The 21,783-nt window shown below is 41.1% G+C and overlaps 1 pseudogene; it reads right to left on the bottom strand.

Annotated features, from left to right (window-relative positions):
- Positions 1-21,783, bottom strand: part of LOC135512136 (1-acyl-sn-glycerol-3-phosphate acyltransferase epsilon-like) — a 44,733-nt pseudogene that overhangs the window by 21,792 nt on the left and 1,158 nt on the right.

Below are 21,783 nucleotides of genomic sequence, written 5' to 3'. Positions count from 1 at the left end.
CTGGATAAGAGCGTCTGCCAAATGACTTAAATGTAATGTAAATGTAAAATAATTTACCTTTGAAGAACTTCGGATGTTTTCAATGAGGAGACTGTTACATAGCAAATGTTCAGTTTTTCCTGAAAGATTCTTTGTGTAGGAGAAATCGCTCCGTTTTGTACATCACGTTTGGGTACCAAAATAAAATAAAATGCAGTCATCAAAACGGCTAACTTTTTTCCAAATTAACTCCATAATATCAAATGAAACACGGCAAACGCTGTTTAGAATCAATCCTCAAGGTGTTTTTCACATATCTCTTCATTGATATATCGCTCGTGGAAGCCTGCTTTCTTCTGAATCCCATGGAAAAATACTTGGGGCTGAGGTTTGCGCACCAATTTCGGCGCAGGACACCGGGCGGACACCTGGTAAATGTGGTCTCTTATGGTCAATCTTCCAATGACATGCCTACAAATACGTCACAATGCTGCAGACACCTTGGGGAAACGATAGATCGGGCAGGCTCATTCCTTGCGCATTCACAGCCATATAAGGAGAATCAAAAACAGAGCCTCAAAAATCCTGCTCATTTCCTGTTTGAAGTTTCATCTTGGTTTCGCCTGTAGCATCAGTTTTGGGGCACTCACAGATAATATCTTTGCAGTTTTGGAAACGTCAGAGTGTTTTCTTTCCAAAGCTGTCAATTATATGCATAGTCGAGCATCTTTTTGTGACAAAATATTGCGCTTAAAACGGGCACGTTTTTTTATCCAATAATGAAATAGCGCCCCTATAGAGTCAAGAGGTTTTAAGCATGGGAGGGGAAGAAGGTGAAGTACCCATTCCAATGCATTACCCCTACATGACCCCCATTTGTTAATCCTCCCCAAAACTTTGCGATTAGTCATGAAAGAATACACTAGCTTGGAATTTATAAATCAATGTGAAAGTATGAAAGAGCACCTTCTTTAATGGCAAAAGCCTGACTGTCGCTGATCATCTTCTTGAGTTCAGGGTTGTATCGGGTTCCTTCTGGGAAGATGACAAGATACATCTGCACCGAAATCAAAACAAACGGGGGTTTAAGTTACAGCAAGTGAAGTCGTGCAGGGGAGATCAGCACATCATTACTCGCACGGTTAGTAGTCTAAGACTATGTTTCTACATAGAGCGCATTCGGAAAGTTTTCAGAGCACTTGACTTTTTCCACTTTGTTACCTTACAGCCTTAATCTAAAATGTATTAATCTACACACAATACCCCATAATAACAAAGCAAAATATCACAAGAGTTGAGACCCTTTACTCAGCACTTTGTTGAAGGACCTTAGACAGGGATTACAGCCTCGAGTGTTCTTGGGTATCACGCTACTAGCTTGGCACACCTGTAGATCCTCTGTCAGGTTGGATGGGGAGCGTCGCTGAAAAGCTATTTTCAGGTCTCTCCAGAGATGTTCGATCGGTTTCAAGTCCGGGCTCTGGCCACTCAAACACATTCAGAAACTTGTCCCGAAGCCACTCCTGCGTTGTCTTGACCATGTTCTTAAGGTCGTTGTCCTGTTAGAAGGTTAACCTTGGCCCCAGTCTGAGGTCCTGAACACTCTGGTGCAGGCTTTCATTAAGGATCTCTGTATTTTGCGATGTTCATCTTTCCCTCAATCCAGACTAGTCTCCCAGTCCCTGCCACTGAAAAACATCCCCACAGCATGATGCTGCCACACCATGCTTCACCGTAGGGATGGTGACAGGATTCCTCCAGACGTGACGCTTGGCATTCAGGCCAAGTTAAATCTTGATTGTATCAGACAAGATAATTTTGTTTCTTATGGTCAGAGACATTTAGGTGCCTTTTAGCAAACGCCAAACGGGCTGTCATGTGCCTTCTACTGAGTGGCTTCCGTCTAGCCACTACCATAAAAGGCCTGATTGGGTGAGTGCTGCAGAGATGGGATAACCTTCCAGAATGCCTCTGTGGAGATGGTTGTCAATCTAGAGCCCTTTCAGAGTAGCCATCGGGTTCTTGGTCACCTCCCTGACCAAGGCCCTTCTCCCCCGATTGCTCAGTTTGGGCAGGTGGCCAGCTCTAGGAAGAGTCTTGACGGTTTCTAACTTCTTCAATTTAAGAATTGAACCTTGGTTAGCGCGCAGTGCGTGCAAACCAAGGTTGCCAGGTACATGGTGTTTCCTCCGGCACATTGGTGCGGCTGGCTTCCGGGTTGGATGTGCGCTGTGTTAAGAAGCAGTGCGGCTGGTTGGGTTGTGTATCTTAGGACGCATGACTTTCAACCTTCGTCTCTCCCGAGCCCGTACGGGAGTTGTAGCGATGAGACAAGATAGTAGCTACTACAACAATTGGATACCACAAAATTGGGGAGAAAAAGGGGTAAAAATTCAACAACAAAAAACACACACAAAAAAAAGAATGATGCAGAAATGTTTTGCTACACTTCCCCAGATATGTGCCTCGACACAATCCTGTCGGAGCTGTACAGACTATTCCTTCAACCTCATGGCTTGGTTTTTGCTCAGACATGCACGGTCAACTGTGGGACCTTATGTAGACAGATGTGTGCATTTCCAAATCATGTCCAATCAATTTAATTTACCAAAGGTGGACTCCAGTCAAGTTCTTGAAACATCTCAACGATAATCAACGAAAACAGGATGCACCTGAGATCCATTTTGAGTCCCAATTCAAAGGATCAGAATATTTATTTTAATAAGCTGTTTTCATTTTTTGCTAGAAATGTGCTAAAATTTCTAAAAACCTGTTTTCGCTTTGCCATTATGGAGTATTGTGTGCAGCTTGATGAGGAAAAGGCAGTAACATACCTAAATGTGGAAAAAGGTCTTAATACTTTCCGAATAAACTGTACCCATGCACATATAAAAACCTGGGTGTCATGAAGACAAGTCAGAAAATCATGACAAAATGCTAGCACAGAAGCCCAAGGACAAAGGGTAGCCCAGAAGCTCAAACAACAAGCTGTGGATCCTAGTGTCCTGGGAAGAAGTTATTTGGCAACAGCTGTCCTTCCTGATATAGACTAGGCACAGGGAAACATTTAGAACGGACATGCCAGTGACCAAAACGGCATTTATAAATATTTATTTCAGTTGGTTTCATGTATATTTTAGAATAGCAACGCTCTTCAAAGAATGACAAATTGGGATAAAGTAAGAGCACTTATGGTATTTCACAGACACCCTCACAGCCCATCAATAGAATCCATTGAATGAAGTGACAGTATTAAACATTAGTTTTGTTGGCAGCCATGTAAAAAGTTATTGGCTGCGATGCAAGAAATAACATGCTTATCACCAAAAATTATTTCGGGAGTAAATAACATTCCCAAATCAGACAGTTTGTGCCAGTGTGCTCCTTAAATACTTACTGGTGTTCCCAACACTGTTTGTGATGATAGCTTCTTTTTCATTGCCTTCTCGTCGAACTTTGAGCTTCGCTTCACGTAGACACCCCCATGCTGAAAATGAACATTTGATTAACAAAATAGGCTTAAATCACGCTTACCAATAAGCACAATATATATTATAGCATCTAACAGTCCAAAACTTTTAGATAAATATATTACCTGAGAGAAATACCATCCGTATAATGGGAGCCATTTCAGCCCATCTTTTAGGACGTATCTCACATGGCCAAGTGCTTTCTGCCTAATGGCTAACATGTCAGCAATGATCCAGTCTGCTGTATGACAAGACAAGAGTAAGCAAGGGTTTTAGTCTAACTGCATCATGTGCCGAACTAACAAATTATTCTCACTCAGAATGAACAGAAATGAATTAGTTAAGCATTTTGTTGAAAAGGAACAGATCACCTGTGCATTGATGGTTGGAAAGGTAGACTACATTCTCTTTTTTCTTTGGCACGTCTCCATAAATAACAATCTAAAGAAGAATGAACACTGTTTTACTAGGCCTAAAAGACATAATGGCATAATGACAAACAGAAAGTCATACATAAATCAGATAACATTGACAATAGGCTAGATTTGTTCCTACCAACCTAAGGAAGGATTCATTTCATAACGACCATGTAACAATAGCTCAAACACAGACCAAATCGAAGCTTACTTTGTTAGTTGTTTGGTGAAAACATTGTGTAAAATAGGCCTGGGCGGTATACCGTATTTTACTATACCGGTATTGATGCACGGACTGGTTTGGGTATTTACTTTACCTTCTATAACAGTACTTGAATGTTTGTTAAATGTGTAATGGTCAATGTAGCACATGCAACAAAGTTTTTTTTACTTTAACCTTAATATAAATCCACAAGCGTTCTATAATTACAATATTAGTTTGTGTTTCTTACATCAGCAAACAGCTAGTTTGTACTGTCTTAGCAAGTTAAGCTAAATCGTGTTAGCCACTCATGCTAAACAGCTGGCTAAAAGTCAGAGCAAATGTATCGAGCAAATACAGCCTGATACCAGTGCTGGTGGAGGCCTAAATCAGCATGTTTGTGCAACATTATCTTCTAAATCAAAGAGAAATGGGCGAAGCGTGACCATGTTGGCTACACGAATAAAGATTTAATGTAGCCAAAGATTATAGGGCCCCTAGGAAACACTGAACATCACTTTGGTTCCTACCCTGTCACAATAACTCATCCATCCATTTTTATTAATTGTCATGTCAAACACTGCATTCAAAGTGCCCACTATTATTAGTATTCTAACTATAGAATTAGAATAAACATTCTATTTCCATGATTCAAACAGTTCACCCAACTGTTTATCTAAATCGCAACATTTGGTTAAAAATAGGGCCTAGTTTTTTTGCCCATATCGTGGCAGTGAGTGCAGGAAATGCAGAAATTTATGGAAATGCAGGAAATTATTTTAGGTTGAAGTTGAATTGAACAGTGTAAAACAATCAGAATGGAGAAAGCCATTGAAATAATTTAGAATATGTGTGTTGCCTAGGGTCACACACTACTCAAAGCAAATGTAGAACTTTTATTAATCAAAAACATAAAATACTGTTCAATTTGAAAAAAAATACCATAATATTTTGGCCATATCGCCCAGCCCTAGTGTAAAATAAACATTTGGACTCAGGGCTGGTGGTCAAAAGCGGTAGGTCACAGACAGACAAATAAGACATCCTCATCTGTGGAGTCCCGGATTTCGGTGTGAATCAACGTATTCCGTGTTAATTTTGTTTATGATTCAATCTTGCAACCTTACAGTTAACTAGTCCAACACTCTAACCACCTGCCTCTCATTGCACTCCACGAGGAGCCTACCTGTTACGCGAATGCAGTAAGAAGCCAAGGTAAGTTGCTAGCTAGCATTAAACTTATCTTATATAAAAAAAAATCATAATCACTAGTTATCATCATTCATTTGTAGTTATTACTAGTTTATCTAGCGTATCCGCATTGCATATAATCGATGCGGTGCGCATTCGCGGAAAAAGGACTGTCGTTGATCCAACGTGTACCAAACCATAAACCTGCATATTTAGCTAAAAGAAATCCAGGTTAGCATGTAATATTAACCAGGTGTAATTGTGTCACTTCTCCTGTGTTCATTGCACGCAGAGTCAGGGTATATGCGATAATTATAAACGTTTTGTTTTCAAAATGATACAGTTTCCGGATTCTACCATATTAATGACCAAAAGCTCGTATTTCTGTGTGTTATTATAATTAAGTCTATGATTTGATATAGCAGTCTGACTGAGCGGTGGTAGGCAGCAGCAGGCTCGTAAGCATTCATTCAAACAGCACTTTCATGCGTTTGCCAGCAGCTCTTCGCAAAGCTTCAAGCATTGAGCTGTCTATGACTTCAAGCCTATCAACTCCTGAGATTAGGCTGGTGTAACCGATGTGAAATGTCTAGCTAGTTAGCGAGGTGCACGCTAATAGCGTTTCAAACGTCACTCTGAGACTTGGAGTAGTTGTTCTCCTTGCTCTGCATGGGTAACGCTGCTTCGAGGGTGGCTGTTGTCGATGTGTTCCTGGTTCGAGCCCAGGTAGGGTCGAGGAGAGGGACGGAAGCTATACTGTTACACTGGCAATACTAAAGTGCCGATAAGAACATCCAATAGTCAAAGGTATATGAAATAGAAAATGGTAGAGGGAAATAGTCCTATAAATACTATATTAACTACAATCTAAAACCTCTTACCCTGGAATATTGAAGTCTCATGTAAAAAGGAACCACCAGCTTTCATATGTTCTCATGTTCTGAGCAAGGAACGTAAACGTTTGCTTTTTTACATGGCACATATTGCACTTTTACTTTCTTCTCCAACACTTTGTTTTTGCATTATTTAAACAAAATTGAACGTTTCATTATTTATTTGAGGCTAAATTGATTTTTATTGATGTATTATATTAAGTTAAAATAAGTGTTCATTCAGTATTGTTGTAATTGTCATTATTACACTTTGTACATTTTTATTATTATTATTATTATTATTATTGTTTTTTATTTTATTTTTTTTATTTTTAATCGTCCGATTAATCGGTATCAGCTTTTTTAGGTCCTCCAATAAAATCGGTATCGGCGCTGAAAAATCATTTTCGGGAAAACCTCTCGTTCTCATACCATGCGGAATTGAATAAAAACAAATCTAACAAGGGGACTTTACATTTAAGAGGCGTGGTGCCACATAAAATAAACAAATAAAACAGCATACCACAGGTAAAACTGGATGCCAAATGCAAACCCATAAAGCAAAAAAACGCATACAGATCACATTCACGTTTTTTTAACGAGCCATTATTTTGCTCCCTAGAGGACTGGTAAAGTAGCCCAACACTAATAACAACCGGTTCAGTTTCAGTTAGTTTTCGTGAAGAAAAAAAAAACTATATAGTGTCCGACCCGTCTGGGCTACACACTAATATGACCCCTCTGTGCAAAGGTGAGACTCTCACGAACACTGTTGTTTTGCTCTAGGACGCCTACAGGCCTCACAAGACTAGTCTGAAGGACACCCAGTCACAGTTGAAAAATTAAATGGAAGTATATATGGACTGTTTAGTTCCAAAAATATATCCTGATCTTATCTCTCAGATATAGGTCAGACACTCAGAACAAACTGACTACATTTTGAGGGGGGACTATCTGTTGTTCCATGTGGTGAATATATTATTCAATGAGTTTGTATGGGCTAATAGCAATAAGGCCAAATAAAATGTTTAAACAAAAACGTGTATATATTTTATACTTCAAGGGGTCTTCAAATTGATACATTTTTGGAATGACCTTTAACACAGAATAAAACAATTATAGGGTAGTTAACAAATGTAACATGTGGATTTGCACACATCAAAAGTCCCAATGCAACGTCACACCTCACTTTTCTATTATTCAAGTTATTACTTAAACCAATCAGAATTCCCGAAACCACGTCGGGAATTGTTTGAGGTGATATAATATTTCCTGTACTGTAAACTCCAACTGAAATAACATCAAATGTATAACTTCAGCCAACAAATGTATATTTTCAGCCAACAAGCAAATACTTTATGAATTTATTGTTACAAATCAACATTACGTTAACAATTGCCTGACTTGTGCAGTGCAATCAACACCTGGCTTACAGCTACATTAAAATAAACCAAAGTTTGGGAAATACATAACACTATCTAACCAGTTATCAAAGAATGTTAGCTATATGCAGTAATCCTAGCCAGCCAGCTAATGTTAACCATTTAACCAAATAGCTATTAGCCTCGCCAATCACCACAGTTATGGTCAGCAAGCTAGAGCCCAACAACTGGAGACCAGCTAGACCACCACAACTAAAACATAACCACAAAAGCAAAGAGAGCAGAGACTTACAGATTGTTGGCTGGGGCTCAGCTGACGATAAAACCTTTCAGAGAGTGCAGGTTGAGTTAACTACAACTGCAAGGGGGAGGGGGCACTTCACCATGCTGAGGGAAATCTAATCGCAAGAATATCTAAATTAGATAAATTCCAGATGTCAGTCAGCTAGTGTGCTAGCACTAAGCCAAGGAGGTAAAAGTTACAAAACTCCCATAGTCAACTCCACAGAGAATATGGTGAAAAGGTGACCAAAAGAAAGAACAGACAAGGTGCTACACAATTAGAGCAATTGGTGGGAGCCCACGGCTAGAAGGCACCAGAGCCTGCCATGCTAACGGATCCCCACTAGATAACACAGCCACAAAATCTGAAAGAGTATGAGGATGCTAACCTTCGCCAGCTACAGAGCTAGCATACAAACTTGGTAGCAGAGTAGATCCTCCATTTGACGTTGATAAATTCTGCAGTGGGTAGTTTAGAAGATACCCAAAAATAAGTTAATACATTTGTAATAACCCAAAAACATAAGTTTGTAGTTATAGGTGCCAGATCTTAGTTGTCGTCACGTTACTAACTCTGACCACATTGTTGTTACTTTGGTGAGTAAGAACTCATGCTTCATACCCTTTAACAAGAGCCCCATAATGGTAGTGACTGCCCATTACTGCTTAACCATAATTTGTAAGCATTACTTTAATACTGAAATATTGTTAGTTTTAACGTCTTACCTTGCTTCAAAGTAGCCTAGCCAAAATCCAACCACAGAAAAGTGGAGGCAATTATTTTATAAAGACTTCCTATTGGTTTTCATAACTTTCTTTCATTGCCCAGAAGTCAAAGGCATAATCCTAGTCATTATCAACCAATCCTAGTTGTTACTATTAGATTCTCTCTTTTAACTGAAAATTTAATTCTGTCACATATGGAACTACTCACATTCTGTGAACTGTTTAGAACGGTGGTTTCCCATGAATTGCATTTTGGCAAATGTTTGAAAATGGCTATTTATTAGCTGCTTCATTATATAGGAGTAGCATGTTCAATAATAGGCTATAGCCTTTTGACTAAGATGATAGGCTTGCTATTGTTGCATGCTTTCATTAAGAGGCAATTTCTTTGCAAAACAGGTATGATTGAAGAATGAAGCATCTGTTCAAGATGGCTTCGCTACACAGAAAGCAGCAATTGATTACTTCATTGTTCATCTTTCCCTCGATCCTGACTAGTCTCCCAGTCTCTGCAGCTAAAAAATATCCCCATAGCATGCCACCGCCATCATCATCATGCTTTACCATAGGGATGGTGTCAGGTTTCCTCCAGACGTGATCCTTGGCATTCAGGCCAAATCGTGCTTTCATCAGACCAGAGAATTTTGTTTCTTATGGTCTGAGTCATTTTGGTACCTTTTGGCAAACTCCAAGTGGGCTGTCATGTGCCTTTTACTGAAGAGTGGCTTCCATCTGGCCACTCTACCACAAAGGCCTGATTAATGGAATGCTGCAAAGATGGGAGAATTTCCAGAAGGACAACTATCTCCACAGAGGAATTCTGGAGTCCTGTCAGTGGCCATCGGGTTCTTGGTCACCTCCACCAATTGCTCAGTTTGACAAGGCGGCCAACTCTAGGAAGAGTCCTGGTGGTTCCAAACTTCTTCCATGTAAGAGTGATGGAGGCCCCTGTATTCTTGGGGACCTTCAATGCTGCAGATATTTTTGGGTTCCCTTCCCCCGATCTGTGCCAACACTATCTCGTCTCGGTGCTCTATGGACAATTCCTTTTTGCATTGACATGTGTTAAGCTCGCTTGGACTCTGGAGTAGTGGAAACGCATTCTTCACCATCTGGCAGTCTGATGGACGAATCTGGGTTTGGCAGGTGCCAGGAGAAGGCTACCTGCCCTAATGCATAGTGCAAAATGTAAAGTTTGGGTTGAGCTCGGCCCCTTCGTTCCAGTGAAGGAAAATCTTACGCTATAGCATACAATGACATACTAGACAATTCTGTGCTTCAAACGTTGTGGAAACAGTTTGGGGAAGGCCCTTTCCTGTTTCAGCATGACAACGCCCCATGCACAAAGCGAGGCCCATAAAGAAATAGTTTGTAGAGATCGGTGTGGAAGAACTTGACTGGCCTGCACTGAGCCCTGACCTCAACCCCTTCTTAAACCCTGGGGATGAATTGGAAAGCCAAATGTGACCCAGGTCTGATCTCCCAACATCAGTGCCCAACCTCACTAATGCTCGTGGCTGAAGGGAAGCAAGTCCCTGCAGCAATGTTCCAACATCTAGTGGAAAGCCTTCATAGAATAGTGGAGGCTGTTTTAGCAGCAAAGGGGACCAACTCCATATTAATGTCCATGATTTCTTAATGAGATGATCGACAAGCAGGTGTCCACATACCTTTTGTCATGTAGTGTAGGTAGTTTGGAGGTGCATTTTCAAAAGGGTACAGTATAAATGCTTTTAGTACATAAGATAGGAGTAGTTGTAATACTTAAGTAAAATCAATTGATTCATGTATTTGAAACAGTCTTTTAATTGAATCTAATAGGGATGAATGCTATTATCGCTTATGTGATGCAAGTATGTTTGGAGGGGTGCATTTCCAAAATAGTAAAGTAAGCATTTTTCGAGTGCATAACATATAGTGGAGTAGTTGGAACCCTGACCTGTTCACTGGATGTGCTACTTTGTCCCGGACCTGCCGTTTCTACCTCTCTCCACCTCTGAATGCTCAGCTATGAAATGCCAACTGACAGTTACTCCCGAGGTGCTGACCTGTTGCACCCTATTTAACCACTGGTATTATTATTATTATTATTATACCCTGCTAGTCATCTACGAATGTTAGAAAATCTTGAAGAATGATCTGGCCTTAATGGCCATGTACTCTTATAATCTCCACTCCGCCAAGTCAGAAGAGGACTGGCCACTCCTCGGAGCCAGTTTTTGCGCTGTCTTCCTAGGTTCCTGCCTTTCTATGGGAGTTTTTCCTAGCCACTGCTTCTACATAGGCATTACTTGCTCTTTGGGGTTTAAGGATGGGTATCTATCCATATAAGCACTTTGTGACAACTGCTGATGCATAAAGGGATTTAAATAGAATGTGATTGAGTAGTTGTACAACATAAATACACTGAGTTAGCTGACAAAATACTTGAAAAGGTCCTTTCATCGAGTCTCCAATATGGAAAATGCCATTATTACGAATGCGATGCATGTGTATTTTCAAAATGGTACATACCGTATTTGAAAGTGTACGTTAAACTTTCACTGAGTCTCAAATACAGGATACATATTTTTAGAATATGAGATGAAACTAACCCAGTAATTACTTGTATTGGCAATCTATTTGAATTAGCTCTTCAATAAAAATAAAAAAACATTCAAATATTATACATGATGATATTTGACAATAGGATATGATTAGAAATTCCAATTGTATCTATACTAGTCCGAATATGATTTGAAAATCAGACCCGTGCCTTTATAAAGTAGTTTGATGTTTCTTTGTAGCAAGACTATTCCTGACCTAACTTATGTCATGACATCCAATTGCAATCATAGTTAAGTGCAATCTCAATCACTAAAGATGGTCTAACCGAACTACCGCGTGTTGTTTACAAAGAAAAACAAAATAAGGGTGAATAAAGTACCGAGGTAAAGACAGTTTCAGGTTGGATATTCGAAGGATAGTCGCCTGTAGTTTTCCTTACGTCCACCAACAGCAATTAGGGACCGTCAACATAGTGACAAATCACATTTTTCAAATGTCAATAGCTAACCATTACTCCAAACACTTTCAAAACTGGTTGAAGCTAACCCGATGGCATAGACACCCATTGCACACCCTTTAGTTTGTCCATTTTTATATTCCATGGTGTTACACAAATTTTTCAAAATGTAGAATTTCAATAGCTCCTTGGTCATGTGACCTACTGACCTCAAACAAGGTTCAGAATGTCCACTGACTATCCCTTCATATTGCACACTGATGTTTGTCTACTTTCATCTCATGCTATTATACTTAAATCTGTATGTTTTGCAGGCCTTCATTTTACATGGGTGTTAAAAAAAAATATACAAAAAAAACTTAAGTCAACAAATGTTTCATCCTCGCAATAACTATCGTTCACATGGACACTGAAAAGATCCGCAAATGGCTGTATGTGGACTGGATCAAGGACAGGAGAGGTGCTTAAAGGAAGGCGCTCAGGTAGGCCTCATGAAAAACAGTGTTTCATATGCTCTTTTTAATCACAGTAATAGGCAGTGATTTGTCAGTCACAGTGAGCTTGATAATGTGAAATAATCCTTTTTATAGCATCACTTTTATATACTGTACATTAAGACAAATCCTTCTATGTTGAGAATTAGAACGCAGTTTGCATAACCTGATATTTGAGTGCATTCACAACAAGCCACCTGCAGACAACTTAGAAAATGCGATATTGCATTTGAGGGTTAGTTTTTCCTGATATAAATAGTTATGATGCATGGACTACTATTTCTTACTGGGAAAATAAAATCGTACATCTTTTGTGAGTAAAATCCTTTTTCCATAATTGATTTAGGTACATTTTTGTGAAGAGCTATGAGGGTTGTGATACGGGTCATTTAATAATCAAATAATTTAAGGGATCAATACATTCTATATTGCTTCCCCAGTATTTGTATGAACCATCAGGCCAAGTGTTTTTGGTTGACCCTGCTGGACAGAAAGAGAAGGAGGAATCGGAATTATTCCATTGAATTATTCCATTGTACTGGATCTAAAACATATTAGCATTTTACATACATCATAAGTGTAATACATTTTTATGACATACAGTGAAAAACTCTTAGCTGCTGGCTCTGTCCCTTTCAGACAAGCACAGAGCAGACTTGAACCACAGGGGTTCTCTAAAGAGAGAGTAATCCAAAAGGCACAGACACACCCCTTGACTTTCAATTGGAACCGTTGACCTGTATGTATTCTCTCCTGATTAGCTCTGTGGGGCAGTCTGGCAGTCTGACTAAAGTGCCAGAGGTATGAGGAGATCCATCCTCCTTTGTATTTATGGGAACAAATACTTCCTAACACTTTGGATCATATTATTGAACAGTTAGAAGACACAATGCATCAATGTAACAAAAAAATGTATTACTAATTACTGTCCATGATTAACCCCAGTCTAAGGGGTTTGGGCCAATAAAGTGCCAACTCAATTCTACCACTGACTAGTCTCATGCACCTATGAACGGGGACACAGGGCAATAGTTTTTAATCTAAACCAGCCCTTTTTTACTGGAGTACACCAACCCCTAATTGGGGCTCTTTTCTTGACACATAGTAGCAGTTTACCAGATAAGTCAAGAAGAACAAAAAGTATTTTGTTGTAAGGGTGTATTACATCCTGTGCTGGCCCCATTGTCATATCCATTCTGAGTGGTATAATCATAGCTGAAAAATTATTTTATGTAAGTGAATACATTTTCCGCCAAGACAGAACTGCCAAAGGGGGGTGGAGTTGCAATCTACTGCTGAGACAGCCTGCAGAGTTCTGTCATGCTATCCAGGTCTGTGCCCAAACAGTTTGAGCTTCTACTTTTAAAAATCCACCTTTCCAGAAATAAGTCTCTCACTGTTGCTACTTGTTACAGACCCCCCCCACCCAGGACACCATATGTGAATTAATTGCCCCCATTTATCTTCAGAGTTTGTTATGTTAGGTGACCTAAACTGGGACATGCTTAACACCTCGGCCGTCCTATAATCTAAACTAGATGCCCTCAATCTCACCCAAATTATCATGGAACCTACCAGGTACAAGCCCAAATCCGTAAACTCGGGCACCCTCATAGATATCATCCTGACCAACCTGTCCTCTAAATACACCTCCGCTGTCTTCAACCAGGATCTCAGCGATCACTGCCTCATGTCCTGCGTCAGTAATGAGTCCGGTGTCAAACAACCACCCCTCATCACAGTCAAACGCTCCCTAAAACACTTCAGCGAGCAGGGCTTTCTCATCGACCTGGCCCAGGTATCCTGGAAAGATATTGACCTCATTCCATCAGTAGAGCATGCCTGGTTATTCTTTAAAAGTGCTTTCCTCACCACCTTAAATAAGCATGCCCCATTCAAAAAAACTGTAGACCCAGGAACATATATAGCCCTTGGTTCACTCCAGACCGGACAGCCCTTGACCAGCACAAAAACATAATGTGGCGTACTGCATTAGCATCGAATAGCCCCCACAATATCCAACTTTTCAGAGAAGTTAGGAACCAATATACACATGCATTTAGGAAAGCTAAGGCCAGCTTTTCAAACGGAAATGTACATCCTGTAGCACAAACTCCAAAAAGATCTGGGATACGAAAGTCCATGGAAAATAAAAGCACCTCCTCCCAGCTGCCCACTGCACTGAGGAAACTGTCACCACCGATAAATCTACAATTATCGAGAATTTCAATAAGCATTTTTCTAAGGCTGGGCTTGGTTTCCACCTGGCTACCCCTACCCCTGTCAACAGCTCTGCACCCCCCACAGCAACTCGCCCAAACTCCCCCCATTTCTCCTTCACCCAAATCCATATAGCTGATGTTCTGAAAGATCTGCAAAATCTGGACAACTACAAATCAGCTGGGCTAGACAATCAGGACCCTCTTTCTAAAATTATCCGCCTCAATTGCTGCAACCCCTATTACTAGCCTGTTCAACCTCTTTCATATCGTCTGAGATCCCCAAAGATTGAAAAACTGCAGCGGTCATCGCCCTCTTCAAAGGGGGAAACACTATAGACCCAAACTGTTACAGACCTATATCTATCCTACCCTGCCTTTCTAAGGTCTTCGAAAGCAAAGTTAAACAGACCACCGACCATTTCGAATCCCACCGTACCTTCTCCGCTATGCTATGGCTTCCAAGCTGGTCATGTGAGCACCTCAGCCACGCTCAAGATTTTAAACGATATCATAATCGCCATCGACAAAAGACAATACTGTGCAGCCGAATACATCGACCAGGCAAAGGCTTTCGAATCTGTCAATCATAGCATTCTTATCGGCAGACTGAACAGCCTTAGTTTCTCAAATGATTGCCTCGCCTGGTTCACCAACTACTTCTCAGACAAAGTTCAGTGTGTCAAATGGGAGTGCCTGTTGTCCGGAACTCTGCCAGAGTCTCTGGGGATGCCACAGGGTTCAATTCTCGGGCCGACTATCTTCTCTGTATACATCAATGATGTAGCTCTTGCGGCTGGTGATTCTCTGATCCACCTCTACGCAGATGACAACATTCTGGACACTTCTGGCCCTTCTTGGAAACTGTGTCAACTAACCTCCAAACGAGCTTCAATGCCATACAACTCTCCTTCCGTGGCCTCCAACTGCTCTTAAATGGAAGTAAAACTAAATGCATGGTCTTCAACCGATCGCGGCCCGCATCTGCCCACCCGTCTATCATCACTACTCTGGACGGTTCTGACTATGTGGACAACAACAAATACCTAGGTTAGACTAAACTCTCCTTCCAGACTCATATTATGCAACTCCAATCCAAAATAAAATCTAGAAAAGGATTCCTATTTCGCAACAAAGCATCCTTCACTCATGCTGCCAAACTAACCCCCGTAAAACTGACGATCCTCGACTTCGGCGATGTCATTTACAAAATAGCCTCCAACACTCTACTCAGCAAATTGGATGCAGTCTATCACAGTGCCATCCGATTAATCAACAAAGCCCCATATACTACCCACCACTGCAACCTGCGACCAGTGTTATGGTTAGAGCGCTGACAAGATGGCCACCTCGCTTAGCGTTCCTAGGAAACTATGCAGTATTTAGTGTTTTTACGTGTTAATCTTAGGTTTCATTACATACAGTCAGGAGGAACTACTGAATATAAGAGCAACGTCAACTCACCATCATTACGACCAGGAATATGACTTTCCCGAAGCCGATCCTGTGTTTTGCCTTCCACCCAGGACAATGGATCGGAACCCAGCCGGCGACCCAAAACAACGACGCCGTAAAAGGGGCAAGCGAAGCGGTCTTCTGGTCAGGCTCCGGAGACGGGCACATCACGCACCACTCCCTAGCATACTATTCGCCAATGTCCAGTCTCTTGACAACAAGGTTGATGAAATCCGAGCAAGGATATCATTCCAGCGAGACAGAGACTGTAACGTTCTTTGCTTCACGGAAACATGGCTCACTCGAGAGACGCTATCGGAGTTGATGCAGCCATCTGGTTTCTTCAGGCATCGCGCCGACAGAAACAAGCATCTTTCTGGTAAGAAGAGGGGCGGGGGGGGGGGTATGCATTATGATTAACGAGATGTGGTGTGATCATAACAACATACAGGAACTCAAATCCTTCTGTTCACCTGACTTAGAATTCCTTACAATCAAATGTCGACCGCATTATCTACCAAGGGAATTCTCTTCGATTATAATCACAGCCGTATATATTCCCCCCCAAGCAGACACATCGATGACCCAGAACAAACTTTATTTGTATCTATGTAAACTGGAAACCACATATCCTGAGGCTGCATTCATTGCAGCTGGGGATTTTAACAAGGCTAATCTGAAAACAAGACTGCCTAAATTCTATCAGCATATCAATTGCGCAACCAGGGCTGATAATAACAATGATCCAGGGTTTTCTTACTTCTACGACGCATATAAGGCCCTCCCCTGCACTCCTTTCGGAAAAGCTGACCACGACTCCATTTTGTTGCTTCCAGCCTACAGGCAGAGACTAAAACAAGAAGCTCCCGCGCTCAGGCCTGTTCAACACTGGTCCGACCAATCTGATTCCACGCTTCAAGACTGATTCGGTGAGCGGGTTCATTAGAAAGTGCATCGGCGATGTTACACCCACAGCAACGATTAAAACATTGCCAAACCAGAAACCGTGGATTGATGGCAGCATTTGTGCGAAACTGAAAGCGCGAACCACTGCTTTTAACCAGGGCAAGGTGACCGGAAACATGACCGAATACAAACAGTGTATCTTTTCCCTTCGCAAGGCAATCAAACAAGCTAAGCGTCAGTATAGAGACAAAGTAGAGTCGCAATTCAACAGCTCAGAGGTATGTGGCAGGGCCTACAGTCAAATCGCGGATTACAAAAAGAAAACCAGCCCCGTCGCAGACCAGGATGTCTTGCTCCCAGACAGACTAAAACTTTTTTGCTCGCTTTGAGGACAATACAGTGCCACTGACAAGGCCCGCTACCAAAACCTGCGGACTCTCCTTCACTGCAGCCGACGTGAGGAAAACATTTAAACGTGTTAACCCTCGCAAGGCTGCAGGCCCAGAAGGCATCACCAGCCGCGTCCTCAGAGCATGCGCAGACCAGCTGGCTGGTGTGTTTCCGGACATGTTCAGTCAATTCCGATCCCTGTCTGCTGTTCCCACATGCTTCAAGAGGGCCACCATTGTTCATGTTCCCAAGAAAGCTAAGGTAACTGAGCTAAATGACTACCGCCCGCCCCGTAGCACCCACTTCCGTCATCATGAAGTGCTTTGCGAGACTAATGTCGTGTCTTTGGCTATGCAGGATTAAGTGATATGACATGCTATTCTATAAAATAATTTCTCCGTAATTAAGATCACCTGATTGAGCTTATGTAAATGTAATTAACTAGAGAGTTGGGCACCACAAAATAATATTTATAGAGCGGTTATCTTCCGAATAAACTCTTAAAGACCTAGTAATATTTTACATCAATAGCAGGCAACATTAATCTTCATCTTACTTCAGTCTCATCTGAAAGTTGTAAATTCTTGGTAATCTGCAAGAACCCTGGCTAACAATTTGATTCAGCAATACAAAAATTGGGTTTAATCAGTTATTTACTAAATACCTAACTAATCACACATATACATAATTAAGTCATAACTTGATTACAAATTACGTCAAAGGAAAATGTCCCTAGCGGGTGGAACAGATATGACAGCTTGTTACACAAAGGAAAAGGGGCTGGGTTGAGTGAAAGAGCAGGAGACTGAGGAACAAAGGGAAAAAAAATCTGTGCTATTGTAAATGCATTCTAAATTACCGCCCATTTGGAAAAGGAAAATGCAATAAATATTTACTCTGAGCTGCGCTTCAGTAGGTTGGTGGTAGATGGAAGACCGTGTTGCAAAACCGATGCCTTTGAAGAATGTCTCTGGTGGTCAATAGAATATGTTGTAGTGATGTTGTTGTGTGGTAGATGGGATACTGTCTGTTCCTTCCTAACCTGCGTTTGCAGCTGCGGTCGCTAACTCAACGGCTAGGAGGTATCACTTCTGTTGCGAATAAGAGTTCAAAGTTCATACCGATGTTGGCTTCATTCTGTAGTTATTATCTGAACAATTCTGACATCGGACCGTCGTCCTCACATCCTCGGAACAGGACGTTATGTTGACATCAAGGCTTTATATAGGAAGGGAGAAGAGGGCGTGTTTGAAAAGTTTTATAACCCATGTCCCTTCACAGAGGCGGGTCACTGACTGAACAGCCCTTTCTTATGAAAATCCAAATCTCTCATTTTAGAAGCTAAAATCACCTCATCACAAATAATTTTATATTCAAACATTTAAATTGAACAACAATTCCATGTGAATCCGATAACTCTGATGTGGAGACTGTCATCTTATCATTGATGAGAATGTCTCAGATGACAACCGAACTGATCATATTCATTAAGCACCACCGCATATGTTCAATTGTTCGGTTTACCAGAATATAGTTCATTATCCCCCACCTACTGATGTTCCCAGAATCTCTATGTTAACTAAGTTTTTATTTTATTTTTTAAATGTATCCTCAGTCGGGTGGAGAGGAAAGGGGGGGGTGGCCCGTCACTTCCTGACGGGCCGCCCCGAGGTGGTGAGAGTAGGTAACATCTCCACCCCGCTGATCCTCAATACTGTGGCCCCACAGGGGTGCGTTCTGAGCCCTCTCATGTACTCCCTGTTCACCCATGACTGCGTGGCCATGCACGATTACTTACTCTTTATGGCCTTCCTGTGACATCGGGTGGTGTCGGTGTCCTGGAGGGCAGGTAGTTTGTCCCCGGTGATGCGTTGTGCAGACCTCACTACCCGCTGGAGAGCCTTACGGTTGTGGGTGGAGCAGTTGCCGTACCAGGCGGTGATACAGCCCGACAGGATGCTCTCAATTGTGCATCTGTAGAAGTTTGTGAGTGCTTTTGGTGACGAGCTGAATTTCTTCAGCCTCCTGAGGTTGATGAGGCGCTGCTGCGCCTTCTTCACAACGCTCTCTGTGTGGCTGGACCAATTCAGTTTGTCTGTGATGTGTACGCTGAGGAACTTAAAACTTACTACCCTCTCCACTACTGTCCTGTCGATGTGGATAGGGGGGGTGCTTCCTCTGCTGTTTCCTGAAGTCCACAATCATCTTTGTTTTGTTGACATTGAGTGTGAGGTTATTTCCCTGACACCGCACTCCGAGGGCCCTCACCTCCTCCCTGTAGGCCGTCTCGTCGTTGTTGGTAATCAAGCCTACCACTGTAGTCGTCCGCAAACTTGATTCAGTTCATTTGCATGGCAAAGAGGGACTTTGCAATTAATTGCAATTCATCTGATCACTCTTCATAACATTCTGGAGTATATACAAACTGAGGCATCAGACTGAAAATTAATATGTGTGTCATTCTCAAAACTTTTGGCCACAACTGTACATTTATTCACTCTGTGATAGGGTTGGATCCTACATGCTACTTTTACTGTCCTGTTCAGTGCCTATAATTTAGGCTGCGTGTAGAACGGGGCATAAAGGAAATGACCTCTGCTTATAAATTACTACTAGATTTTAGTGATAAGGAAAACAGCATACAAATGTGGCTTGTGTATTCATTTGCCTATAACTTACCATAATTCCATTATTTTTTACATAAAAGAGAATACTTCAAAGTGACAAGATCCTGCCATGGAAAAGACAACTGGGTGGAAAAAGTGGAAAGGAGGGGAAATAACTCACACCATGCAGCAGGACACCTTCAGCTGTGGGGTCTTTGAAATGCAGGTTTGATAGTTATATTTCCAATAATGAATGGTTTGCTGTTATGTGACAATTGGGTAAAATACATTTTTTGGTGTAGATGGCCAAGGAAGAACTTCCGACATCCCCACCCAAATTGATATGGAACCTTCAAAAACACATTGAGCAACTGCAAAAAGAAATGGCTGAGGATATACAAAAAATGTCTGGTATGTAATGACATTTAATTCAAAGTAAATTCTTTATTTTTATGTAGTTGCGTGGGACAGCCATATGTTCAGTTCATACCTAGTTCAACAAAGCCAACAACTGCTTCATGTGTGACACTGATAAAGAACCTGGATGTAGCCCAAAGACTGACTGGGTTAGTAACTTCATTTAACACGTTTATAATCTCTTGACAACAGTGATGGCATGTAAGACAATTTATGGCTAAGATTTGATATTATTTATAGTGTTTTGTTTTGATTGAATGTTTTGCATGCCAACTGAGGCTCCATGTGCTGTGCCTAGGAATGAAGACAAGAGTTCAACAGAGTAAAGAACAAACTATAAGTGCAGTCTGTTGTTGGAAATATATGCTATACCCCATCCACACTGAAGAGGCTCTGAAATGTACATCAACCAGGGATAAAGAGAAAGTTAACACTGAAATGTGTCTGTTGACATGCTGGAAAATATTAAAGGTCTACAATTTGTCAATATTATATTTTTATTCATTGATTTACTGGCCACAATTACTGTGGTTACATGTTCAGTATATGTCTTGACCAGCAAACCCCCTACAGTCTACCTCACTAGCTCACTCTCCATCCCTGCTTTGGACAATTAATAGCATGACTCTCGTACTTCGCCCTTTATGGTTGATATTAACGACGAAAGGAGATATTATCTGTCTCTCTCCTATTGTGTACCACTTAAATACTGTGGGGGAAAAAAACAGGGTACTTAGAACAACCAATTATTGTAGATAAATATTAAAGAAAAGGGTAAACACAACACTGACTGAACCCCCTAATTGTCAAACTAATAATAATGTACAACAATATAGAAGATACATGACTAGACATTTTGCAATACGGGTGTATATCCACTGCATGCTTCTTAGGTGTGTAATTGACATGACCAAGGAGCTAATGCAAATTTTAAACTATGAAAAATGTACATTACACCACGTGATTTTACAGTACACAAACAAGAGTGTGCAATATAGAAGGGTAGTCAGCGGACATTAGGTCACATGACCAAGAAGCTATTGAAATTCTACATTTTGAAAAATTCATGTAAAACCATGCGAGATAAAAAATTGCTAAACTAAAGGGTGTGCAATATGTAGGCCCACTCAGTGGACATTCTGAACCTTGTTTGAAGTCACATGACCTAGGAGCTATTGAAACTTTACATTTGGAAAAATTCATGTAAAATCTTGTGAGATGAAAATTGACAAACTAAAGGGTGTGCAATATGTAAGCCCACTCAGTGGACATTCTGAACCTTGCTTGAAGTAAGTATTTCACATGACCAAGGAGCTATTGAAATTTGAAGGTAAAAAAGTTTGTACTTTTATTCACGCGCTCCCTAACTAATTCAACTAGGAATAAAAAACGCTGCTCACATTTCCACATGCTTATTAGCTTTGGAAAGCAAACGAATGTCTACATCGTGAAAATAAGACCTGTGCAATGTTGTGCGCAACTTTTCCAACATCATGACACTTATTTGGAGTCTGGCTCATGTGGTTTGAAAGCGCGATTATCCGTCGAATATCGAACTGCAAACTATTTTTTTTACCTCGGGGAATAAAGTCGATACAAATTCACCTCACTTTTTGAAACAAGTAACTGGGTGTAAATATCACGTCATCATACAATACACTGGCAACACTAAATATGTTCAGAAGAGGTTCATAGATCGGAGATACTCTCCTTTCAAGCATATTCCGCGTGATACCATACTGTGCAGTGTATGCGCGCACTTAAATTCTACA

This window comes from Oncorhynchus masou, chromosome 24, assembly GCF_036934945.1.
Source record: "Oncorhynchus masou masou isolate Uvic2021 chromosome 24, UVic_Omas_1.1, whole genome shotgun sequence".
Taxonomy (NCBI): domain Eukaryota; kingdom Metazoa; phylum Chordata; class Actinopteri; order Salmoniformes; family Salmonidae; genus Oncorhynchus; species Oncorhynchus masou.
Note: the sequence above shows the minus strand (reverse complement) of the source record. Positions and strands in the feature narration are given on the sequence as shown.